Source organism: Oncorhynchus mykiss, chromosome 5, assembly GCF_013265735.2.
Source record: "Oncorhynchus mykiss isolate Arlee chromosome 5, USDA_OmykA_1.1, whole genome shotgun sequence".
Lineage (NCBI taxonomy): Eukaryota > Metazoa > Chordata > Actinopteri > Salmoniformes > Salmonidae > Oncorhynchus > Oncorhynchus mykiss.
Genome location: NC_048569.1, coordinates 65,540,605 through 65,551,005, shown reverse-complemented (window position 1 = coordinate 65,551,005; position 10,401 = coordinate 65,540,605). Strand labels below are relative to the sequence as shown.

The following is a 10,401-nucleotide window of genomic DNA, read 5'->3' as shown; positions in this document are numbered from 1 at the left end:
AATACTGTAGAATTCCATTCATTCCTATGGAGGACTGCCCCTTCTGTGGAGTGCCAATATGGTGGCCGATGGCGTCAAAGCCTCTTATTGGCCATTTTACATATCAGAAAACCAGGGTTAAAACACATCATTACGTGTACCACAGGAGGCTGCTGAGGAGAGAATGGCTCATAATGGCCGGAATTGAGCAAATGCAATGGCATCAAACACCTGGAAACCATGTGTTTGATATATTTAATACCATGCAACTTATTCCGCTCCAGCCATTACCACAAACCTGTTCTCTCCAATTAAGGTGCCACCAACCTCCTGATGCTTGTACCCCTATCCTCACATCTTTAATATAATGTCTCGTTTTCTCTTAGGTCTATGGGCCCTATGCTGTTTCAGGCATTGCTTTCATTCTGTGCTAGAATCAATGGCTCACATTTTTCACAAAACTACTTATTTTCTCTCCAGAGAGAACAACTACTGAGCTGGCATGGTTGAACTATACCTCTCCGTCCATGATCATGCATCTTGACCAATTTCAAGAAACACGGTATCATGCATTAAAAAAAGTGTTATGCACATTTCTGGTCTTTTTCCCACTAATTGGTATTTTGACCAATCACATCAGATCTTTTCACAGATCTTTTGCAGAGTTGATCTAATTGGTCAAAATACAAATTAGTAAAATATCAGAATTGGCTGCCTGTCTGAACGCAGCGATAATGTACCTGTCAATCTCATTTCCCCGAAAAGTAGTCCCTCTCACATGCTACTACTTGCTTCTGTTGTCAAATGTATTCATATATTTAGCCACCTTTTAAATATATATTTTTAATTCACAAAATAACCCTTCTATATTCTTATTGCCAAAAAAATGAACAGAATATTTACATTAAACAGTAAAGTCCTAAGCAAGATGGCTGCATTACTGCGCGAAATAGTGGCATCCTGGTAAAATGACGCAAACCATAGTTTACGTTCAGTGAAGTGGTAATACGGTTCCCAGCCACACGCTGTAGCGCCAGCTCCCGCCTGACTGTCTGCGTAAAGCTCGGCGAATCTCAAGTGGACCGTGAAGGAACTGGTTCAGTAAAGTAAGTAGCTACATTCATAAAATACTCGCTATTAGTTTTAAAACGTTATCCGCGTCTTAAATTAACGTGCATATATGATTTATTTCGTAGCGTTCTCTTTTGTTGTTGTTCCTTGACTCGGGCTGTGATTGCCTAGCGCTTTCCTTCCTGTGTCTTGGGGTTCGGCTCTCGGACATGTCTCTGTTAGACAAATCTGCATGCGTCAGGAGAAAGGAGACTATAGGGGAAATGGAGTACTATATATAGTAGGTATGTGTTTTGTTTACCGTTTAGCATTATACTCAGGTTGGATACAGTTCTATGGCTTTAACGCTTTACCAATTTGTAAAAAAATATATATATAAAAATAATTCACGCTGGCCCCCTTGCCCTGTCGCTCTCTCTTTTCTCCCTCGTCTGCAATGCCGTTTGTTTCTTGACTTGAAGCAACATGAACAGAGGACACCTGGGCTGTTTTAAAGACAATCACCTATCTAGGCATGTGTGTCTCTGTGTGTACACACGTAGAGACGTTACCCTATCTTTCCCTGAGGGAAACAATGCGCCCAGTGTGTCTCTGCAGCACAGCTGGACACAACTGTGTGTTGAGGCGACGATCAACTTTGCTCCGCCACGTTAGATCTGGGCATGCTGGCCGCAGCTCTACTATTAATTGACGCCTTAATTCAAACACATTACTGTCGTGTCGAGATTTACGGCTCCTCTGAGACTGAACGGTGAATTGGAGGTGCTCGAGGTGCTTGTCTGTATGTATATGGCTACCTGACAGTGTCACTGCTCCATGAGCTCACAGGCGATCATATCGAGACACATACAGATCAATATTTATTGGCCACTGATGTGGCTTCAGCAACCATAGTATTGGGTAACGTAGTATTGAGCAACGTAGGATAATTTTGAGTGTTTACCTTACGTCGCCGTAAGGACCTAGCCTTCTGTTTGACAATAAAATAACAGCTGACTGATTTGCTGGTTAGTCGCTGGACGCTATCCCCTGCTGCTGGTCCACTGCAATAATTGGACCGATGCACATGCATTATTGCTTAGCCACTATATTCTGCTAGCAGCTTGTACATTGGCTAATATAGTCATGCACTGTTGTGATTAGATGACCATGCAATCTACGTTTGTCTGGCTTTATCTGTATGCCTCCATCTGCAGTCCTCATCGGTGAATGCGATGTGTATGATTCGCCGCTCGCATATGGCTTTTGTTCCGGCGGCAGAAAAATACAGCGCACAGCTTGCTCTGAAGTCAGCGTCTCCCTCCAGGCAGAGAGAGATATCTATTATTAGCTGTCCTGTCCTCGCTCATCTGCCCATCTCTCTGCCTCTCAATTTGTGCTCTCGCTCACTTCATCCCCTATCTGGCCACTGTCTGAATCTCAGGTGGTGATTTTCGCATGTCTTTTGGCCGAGGTGGAGTGCAACCCTAATTGGGGTTGCTATGATGCAATGTTAAGGTGACATCACTTTAACGGGCCGGTCCTTGCTGTTCTGCCGCCCTAGGCAAGACCAAAAAATGCAGTCCAACAAAACTAGAATAGTCCCACTAAGCAAAATTATGTGTAAAATATGCAGTGTCGATTTTAGCATGTACATTTTGGTGGGGCAAACTCAATCATTTATGTTCATGCATGCCAGCAAGCCACAACACTAAACAGTACATTAATTTCACTGTAACAGTGACAAACTGTGCCCACAAACAGTTAGGGCATACATAAAGCTGTCCCAACAGCAGAGCTTTATTTTCAGCACCATGGAGTGAATTCTTACCGTGCCTACACCTGGCTATCAGTAGTTGATATAGCTACTTAATTAAACATATGTGGTTTCTACTGACAATTGAGAGGTAATCCGTAATTTAGATTAAGACATTCATGAGTGAGCTTGAACAAACATAGTATATATAACTATTTGTTCAGCAGTTTTGAAATGTACAGTGACATTCAGAACTGTGCCATTCTTAGAGTATTTTCCATGTACACTAAGTCAGAACTGTTGGATAAATAAAGGGGGCATATAAGCAGCCAGTGAAAGCCCTTACCATGTTATGTGATAACATTTCTCTAAAACAGGCTATAGGCTACATGTGTACCACCAACACTTCAGAAAGCAGGCCTTTCTAATCGACCTGTCCTGGGTATCCCGGAAGAATATGGACCTCATTCTGTCAGATGCCCGGTTATTCTTTAAAAGTGCTTTCCTCACCATCTTAAATAAGCATGCCCCGTTCAAAAAATGTAGAACTAAGAACAGATAGCCCTTGGTTGACTCCAGACCTGACTGCCCTTGACCAGCACAAACATCCTATGGCGTACTGCATTAGCATTGTATAACCCCCGCAATATGCAACTTTTCAGGGAAGTTAGGAACCAATATACACAGGCAGTTAGGAAAGCAAAGGCTAGCTTTTTTCAAACATACATTTGCATCCTGTAGCACAAACTCCAAAAAGCTCTGGGACACTGTAAAGTCCATGGAGAATAAGACCACCTCCTCCCAGCTGCCCACTGCACTGAGGCAAGGAAACACTGTCACCACCGATCAAGCTACAATAATTGAGAATTTCAATAAGTATTTTTCTACGGCTGGCCATGCTTTCCACCTGGCTACCCCTACCCCGGCCAACAGCTCTGCACCCCCCACAGCAACTTGCCCAAGCCTCCCCATTTCTCCTTCGCCCAAATCCAGATAGCTGATGTTCTGAAATAGCTGCAAAATCTGGACCCCTACAAATCAGCTGGGCTAGACAATCTGGACCCTCTCTTTCTAAAAGTATCCGCCACAATTGTTGCAACCCATATTACTAGCCTGTTCAACCTCTTTTGTATCGTCTGAGATCCCTAAAGATTGGAATGCTGCTGGGGGTGACACTCTAGACCCAAACTGTTACAGACCTATATCTATCCTTCCCTGCCTTTCTAAAGTCTTTGAAAGCCAAGTTAACAAACAGATCACCGACCATTTTGAATCCCACCGTACCTTTTCCGCTATCAAGCTGGTCATGGGTACACCTCAACCACGCTCAAGGTCCTAAACGATATCATAACCGCAATCGATTTAAAAAACAATACTGTACAATCACCGCATTCTTATCAGCATACTCAACAGCCTTGGTTTCTCAAATGACTGCCTTGCCTGGTTCACCAACTACTTCTCAGAAAGAGTTCAGTGTGTCAAATCAGAGGGCCTGTTGTCGGGACCTCTGGCAGTCTCTATGGTGGTGTCACAGGGTTCAATTCTCGGACCGACTCTTTTCTCTGTATACATCAATGATGTCGCTCTTGCTGCTGGTGATTCTCTGATCCACCTCTATGCAGATGACACCATTCTGCATACTTCTGGCCCTTCTTTGGACACTGTGTTAACTAACCTCCAGATGAGCTTCAGTGCCATACAACACTCCTTTCGTGGCCTCCAACTGCTCTTAAATGCATGGAAAACTAAATGCATTACCTTCAACCGATCGCTGCCCCCCCCCCCCCCCCCCCCCCCCCCCGCCTGCCCATCGAGCATCACTACTCTGGACGGCTCTGACTTAGAATACATGGACAACTACAAATACCTAGCTGTCTGGTTAGACTGTAAACTCTCCTTCCAGCCTCACATTAAGCATCTCCAATCCAAAATTAAATCTAGAACTGGTTTCCTATTTCACAACAAAGCATCCTTCACTCATGCTGCCAAACATACCCTCTTAAAACTGACTATCCTACCGATCCTTGACTTCGGCGATGTCATTTAAGAAATAGCCTCACTCTACTCAGCAAATTGGATGCAGTCACAGTGCCTTCCGTATTGTCACCAAAGCCCCATATACTACCCACCATTGCGACCTGTATGCTCTCGTTGGCTGGCCCTCGCTTCATATTCGTCATCAGACCCACTGGCTCCAGGTCATCTATAAGTCTTTGCGAGGTAAAGCCCTGCCTTATCTCAGTTCACTGGTCACCATTGCAGCACCCACCCGTAGCACTCGCTCCAGCAGGTATATTTCACTGGTCACCCCCAAAGCCAACTCTTCCTTTGGCCGCCTTTCCTTCCAGTTCTCTGCTGCCAATGACTGGAACGAATTGCAAAAATCACTGAAGCTGGAGACTCATATCTCCCTCACTAACTTTAAGCATCAGCTGTCAGAGCAGTTTATCGATCATTGCACCTGTACATAGCCCATCTGTAAATAGCCCACCTAACTACCTCATCCCCATATTATTTTTTTCTCTTTTGCACCCCAGCATCTCTACTTGCACATTTGTCTTCTGCACATCTATCACTCCAGTGTTTAATTTCTAAATTGTAATTATTTCGCCACTATGGCCTATTTATTGCCTTACCTCCCTAATGTTACTACATTTGCACACACTGTATATAGACTTTTCTATTGTGTTATTGACTGTACGTTTTGTTTATTCCATGTGTAACTCTGTGTTGTTTGTGTCGCACTGCTTTGCTTTATCTTGGCCAGGTCGCAGTTGTAAATGAGAACTTGTTCTCAACTAGCCTACCTGGTGAAATAAAAATAAAATGCATATTACATCATTAATGCAGCTGCTTTCATTTTTGGACTCACCTTGTTGTGCTGTCTTCACTTGAACAGGAAGGTGGTGTGGCGGTCCTTCATGTGGGCAAATTTTGTCACCAAACTTTGTCATCAAAGTCTGTCGTTCTCTGGATTTATAGTGCTGTCAAGACAACTGGAAACTCAGGAAATAAACAAGGTTGAATCATGATGTCGGTGATCTTCAAGTCAGTCAGAGCTTTAGAAAGAGGCCCGAGTTCCCGCCTTTTCCAGTCGGAGCTAGTTTTTTTTAGTTTTTTTTGTTTCTAGTTGTCTTGAACTCGCTAGAGTCTGAGATTTCCGAGTTTCCAGTTGTTTTGAACACGGCAGAAGTCATGCTGGATTGACAGCATGGCCGATGTATTCAACCTTTTCTGACCCATGGTGTTGAGTGTTTATCCTTTTAAGCTTGTAAAAGAGACGCTTAAACCCAGACTTAAACCACACACCCACTCAAATTAATAGCAGGCTAGTTAGTGATTGCTTTGCAATACTTGCAGTTAGTCACTGATTCCTTCTAAACCGCTCATTGTTGAATTTGCGGTTACCAATTTATTTAATGTTTATGTCCAATGGCCGATGAGTACCGATACGTTTTATCTATCATTTCTCTTCGATTGAAAAGGGTTTGCCAGTATATTGTCGACTTTATTGTGTGGCCAATGACCTTGAACCTTCTTTGATGTACACTTCTAATGTAACTTTATGGCAGCACCCAAGGGGCTTGAATTGTTTTAGCTCTCCCCCTAGATTTCGAGCCCAACCACTTTCAGATTTTATGGCCTAACCTCTCCCCCTAGCTTTTGCGGTGACGTAGGTTCCCCATAAGTGACAGAATACTGAGTCAATCACTGCTCAACTAGAGAACATTGCCAACCCCTACACTCCGTATTTTCAGCTTGCTGCCCCACCCCCACAGAAAGCACTGAGCCAGGCTGAAACACCTGCATTTTTGAGCTGACTTACTCAAGAAAGCAGAAAAGAGACCATGTTTGTATGTAACTTTATGAACTCAAAGATGTGTTTTTTAAAATTGTTTGCAAACTGTTATGACACCTATTAATGCCAAAATAATATTTAAAATCTATTATTAATTTTTTTTGCTAAACATGAATGATGTCGCCACTGAAAAAATGTATTTTCCAGACATTGAAGTTTGGTTCAATTTAGACTCTGAATAAAAGGTGAAAATACATATTTTCCAGGATGTTGAAAAGGTGTATTTTCTGGATGTTGAAAATACGTATTTTCCAGATGTTGACATCAGGTCCATTTTCGTTTCTCAATGAAAGTTGATGTTTTTTTATTTATAGATGCCTATGTTTGGACCAAATCAAGGCCTGTCCAGACTAGAGGTTGACCGATTTTTCAATACCGATAACGATTATTGGAGGAACAAAAAAAGCAGATTCCAATTAATCGGACGATTTAAAAATAAAAAAACATTTGTTTTATTTGTAATTATGACAATTACAACAATACTGAATGAACACTTATTGTAACTTAATATAATACATCAATTTAGCCTCTAGTAAATAATAAAACATGTTCAATTTGGTTTAAATAATGCAAAAACAAATTGTTTGTTGAAGAAAGTAAAAGTGCAAAATGTGCCATGAAAGAAAGCTAACGTTTAAGTTCCTTGCTCAGAACATATGAAAGCTGGTGGTTCCTTTTAACATGAGTCTTCAATATTCCCAGGTAAGAAGTTTTAGGTTGTAGTAATTATAGGACTATTTCTCTCAATACCATTTGTATTTCATATACCGTTGACTATTGGATGTTCTTATAGGCACTTTAACAGTATTATAGGCACTTTAACACCCCTCTCCTCGCCCCTACCTGGGCTCGAACCAGGAACACATCGACAACAGCCACCCTCGAAGCAGCGTTACCCATGCAGAGCAAGGGGAATAACTACTCCAAGTCTCAGAGCGAGTGACGTTTGAAACGCTATTAGCGCGCATCCCGCTAACTAGCTAGCCATTTCACATCGGTTACACCAGCCTAATCTCGGGAGTTGATGGGCTTGAAGTCATAAACAGGGCTGTGCTTGAATCACAGAGAAGAGCTGCTGGCAAAATGCACGAAAGTGCTGTTTGAATGAATGCTTACGAGCCTACTGGTGCCTACCATTGATCAGTCAGACTGCTCTATCAAATCATAGACTTAATTGTAACATAATAACACAAAGAAATATGAGCCTTAGGTCATTAATATGGTCGAATCTGGAAACTCATCTCAAACAAGACGTTTATTCTTTCAGTGAATAAACACCTTGTTCCGTATTGTATCTAACGGGTGGCATCCATAAATCTAAATATTCCTGTTACATTGCACAACCTTCAATGTTATGTCATAATTACGTAAAATTCTGGCAAATTAGGCGGCCCAAACTGTTGCATATACCCTGACTCTGCGCATTTGAGTAACAGGCAGGCTCCTCGTGGAGTGCAATGAGGCAGATGGTTAGAGCGTTGGACTCGTTGCAAGATTGAATCCCCTGAGCTGACAATCTGTCGTTCTGCCCCTGAACAAGGCAGTTAACCCACCATTCCTAGGCCGTCATTGAAAATAAGAATGTGTTCTTAACTGACTTGCCTCTTTAAATAAAGATTAAAGGTGTAAAAAAAAAAAAAATGTTTAAATCCGGCAAATCGGTGTCCAAAAATACAGATTTTCGATTGTTATGAACACTTGAAATCAGCCCTGATTAATCGGTCGACCTCTAGTCCAGAATCTGAACCAAACATAGACTCCTATGATTGGTTCAGATTTTGTCTGGATCGGAACAAAAACCAATGTCCGTGGATGTGGAAATCAAGGCCGATCTGGACCGCACACAACAACAAAAAAATGAATTTTTCACCGTCCTGGAAAATTTTGTATTTTAAACGTATGGAAAATGTGTTTTCACCTTTCATTCAGAACCTAACTTCAATGTCTGGAAAATACTTATTTTACATGTCTTTTCAATGTCATTTTGCTTACTGGGACTATTCTAGTTTTGCAGGGCCCATTCTTGCTAGGGTATGCTAAAATTGAATTTTTATGAAGGCCCATCCAAGTCCAGGACCACCATTTGTAAAAACAGTTAATTAATGTTATTAGTCCTGACTCCTGTGACTATTCAGTTTGGCTATTTTAAGCTCTGAATATCAGCTACCCAACTTTATCAGGAGTTATCTTGAGCCTATTTGCAATGTTTACACTGCGGGAAATGCAGATGTATTTAATTTTGTTATTATCAGCTTGTCAAACTTGAAAGCACTGATCATGACAATGGAGTGAAACTCCCGGACAACAGTTGTGATGGTCCATTTTACTTTGACCGACCTGTCCTGTTTTTAGGATATGTTTGTTAACTTGACAACGCATTTTTTATTTAATTGGGCGCCATTTTAGGTTCTGCTATTTGATTGGCGAAACCTGCATGATGTAAAAAGTGCCCATCTCATTGCGTTGTCGTACATTTATCTCTAGCCTGTAGGCTACAGAAAAGTCCACATACTCTTTCTACCATACCCTATATTTGCGACATGATTTATGTTTCTTTTTGCCGGAACGTTGGTGGAGCGCAGCAGCAACGTCTCTCCAACAGCACCCTGGAGAGGAGTGCTGGGAATGGACAAGCAAAATACTTTGCACCCCTGCTTTTGGCAAAGTGGACACTGTTTATCACCGGGCGGCATCAGCGCTCACCGACAAGCCCATCTGCCCCTGGTCCTCATCCATTGAGGAAACTCTTCCTTTGAAGTCAATGAAATGGCCAGCGTCAAAGAATCGCGAGGTTCAATTCTTGATGGCTGACGCTCACGTTCATTCTATCTTGTGAATTGGAATAATGAAATAAAGTTGATTTTGGTTGCATATGGCCTCGATTATACACCACTGGTTATTTTACTAAGATTTATGAAGTCAATAAGCTACTACTAGCTATCTAGCCAGCTACATTGACTAGCTAGGTTCACATTGTAAACAAAAGCAACTTTATTAATAATTTAGTATAACCACTAGCAAAAATGAGTATTTGTGGAAAACTGGACCAAAGCTATTGTACTTGTGCACAATCAATGAATGTGGTACATACAGTAGGGCACTGTTATTATTGGGGTTCTGTGTGCCTGACTGCATGTGTGTTAGTACCTCTGCACATGCTATTTGTGGTAGTCGGTCATTGGCATTGCTGAGTGGCATTTGGTTTCAAGTTAGGTGTATTGCAGTGCAGAAAGCACTAGGCCAGCACAACCGGATCCCTCTAGGTACTGACTCACAAAGCTCAGGCAGTGCATGATGCATATTGCTGTGTGTGTTTGTCTCTATACACACACCGACTCGAGTGGGGGGAGAGTCCAGTGGTACATGGGGCAGGCCAGGGTATGTTTCTTCCTTTTGGACAGAGGTAAGCTTGGGCAACACCCAAGCCTACCTGGTATAAACTAGAGGTCGACTGATTAATCGGAATGGCCGATTTTTAATTAGGGCCAATTTCAAGTTTTCATAACAATCGGAAATCGGTGTTTTTGGGCGCCGATTTATTTATTTTAATACCTTTTATTTAACTAGGCAAGGCAGTTAACCCACTGTTCAAAATAAGAATGTGTTCTTAACTGCCTTGTTCAGGGGCAGAACGACAGATTTTCACCTTGTCGGCTCGGGGGATCCAATCTTGCAACCGTACAATTAACTAGTCCAACGCATTAACGGCCTGCCTCTCTCTCGTTGCACTCCACAAGGAGACTGCCTGTTACGCAAA

At 42.1% G+C, this 10,401-nt stretch overlaps 1 protein-coding gene across 3 annotated transcripts in view; it reads left to right on the top strand.

Moving 5' to 3' along the window:
• Positions 1-935: 935 nt before the first annotated feature.
• Positions 936-10,401, top strand: part of zgc:92140 (DUF4612 domain-containing protein) — a 29,764-nt gene continuing 20,298 nt past the window's right edge. Inside the window, exon 1 of one of the 3 annotated variants that reach the window (XM_021603927.2) lies at positions 936-1,085. The gene's annotated coding sequence lies outside the window, so the exon portion shown is untranslated. The remainder of the gene's footprint in view (positions 1,086-10,401) is intronic. The other 2 variants (XM_021603924.2, XM_021603925.2) reach the window with 2 other exon arrangements.